Raw genomic sequence first — 1601 nt, 5'->3', positions numbered from 1 at the left:
AGGGATATGAGCCGAATTGGGTCGACTATTGTTCATAATGTGTGCATTGTAATAGTTCAATCGAATTGAATCGTAGGAATGTAAACCGAAAATCAGTAGTGGTTGTAGTAGAATCGGTAGAACTTGGTATAACTATTCGGGTACCACTAGTATAACTATAATGGTAAAATTAGTAGTACAAATGGTACTCATGGTCCTAGTGAGAGGACGTGAGGCCCATTAAGAGAGGTGGGCTCATGGGCTGGTAGTGAACATGGGGCTCATAGAAGAGATAGCGGTCGAGGCGTCACAACCACCATATCTCCTCATGAATTTCTTAGGACCCATCATCCTAAAAGCAAAGAAGCTATAATGTCTCTAAGCATCTCCTGACCAGAAAAACCTCACATAGTCCAAGCACTATCAAGCAATGTCGTACCTACCCATCCATATTCCCATAGGAATATCACATCCACCATGACCATTTTTCAGCTCGACTCTCAAACATCCTCGCCACTCAGGGTGTTTACACAATAGTCTCCAATTTAACTTCTCGAAAATCCATTTCCAACAAAAAACACCACTGAAGACCCGCGCTTTGGACCACGACCACAACTACTGCGAGGCACCAGAAATGTCAAAAAGATCGTCCTCCTCCCCATTGACATGATTCCATGACATACTTTTCCTACACCAGAAACACAATGAGATGCATCAGTATTATCACAAATACTAAGCGAAGCCATACTCATATCTACTAGGCTATACAAACAAATATATTAAACCAAATCAACATGTATCAGCTTATCCAAATAAAACAAACCAGCCATAAAAAGACATAAATTACTCGCTGTCCAAAAATTGGTGTCGATATACACCAGAAATTGGAGAGAAGCATGAAGAATGTTTAAAAGTGAGAAGAAAGACTTGTTGATATTTGGTCACAAATGGGATAAGAACCCATTGCTTTGAGGCAGTGAATGGCTTGTATAAAGATATTTTGGGTTAGAATATGTTATAGTACAATGAATTTGATTGATTACAAGTGCTAGAGATGCATGAAGAATGTTTAAAAGGGAGAAGAAAGACTTGTTGATATTTGGTCACAAATGGGATAAGAACCCAAAACCATTGCTTTGAGGCAGTGAATGGCTTGTATAAAGTTATTTTGGGTTAAAATATGTTATAATACAATGAATTTGATTGATTCGCCCCTCAACTCTCCCGAGAGCAAATATAATTCACCACCTCCAAAGCTGCAGCCAAGAACCCTAACACACAATTATGGAAACAAAAAAACAAAAAAAAAAACAGCCACATAACAATTTCTAACCACCGAAATCAATCAATAACACATCATAAGGGTTTAACATGCCCCCATCAACCATGAACACACACTCAATTTTTGATTGGAATGAACAGGATGAAAACAAGGAGAACAGAGGAAAGAAATGACTCTCCTAACACCCACAACCACAAAACCCCCCTTCTCTTTGCTAGATTCATCCCTCAATAGCAATCCATAGAAACCCCATAAACCTCTAGAAAACACCTCAGGGAACAACTCAGAGAGAGAGAGAGAGAGAGAGAGAGAGAGAGAGAGAGAGAGAGACGAGAGAGAG

This window comes from Capsella rubella, unplaced genomic scaffold, assembly GCF_000375325.1.
Source record: "Capsella rubella cultivar Monte Gargano unplaced genomic scaffold, Caprub1_0 scaffold_6, whole genome shotgun sequence".
In the NCBI taxonomy this organism is placed as follows: domain Eukaryota; kingdom Viridiplantae; phylum Streptophyta; class Magnoliopsida; order Brassicales; family Brassicaceae; genus Capsella; species Capsella rubella.
The sequence above is the reverse complement of the archived record's forward strand: the minus strand, read 5'-3'. Positions refer to the sequence as shown.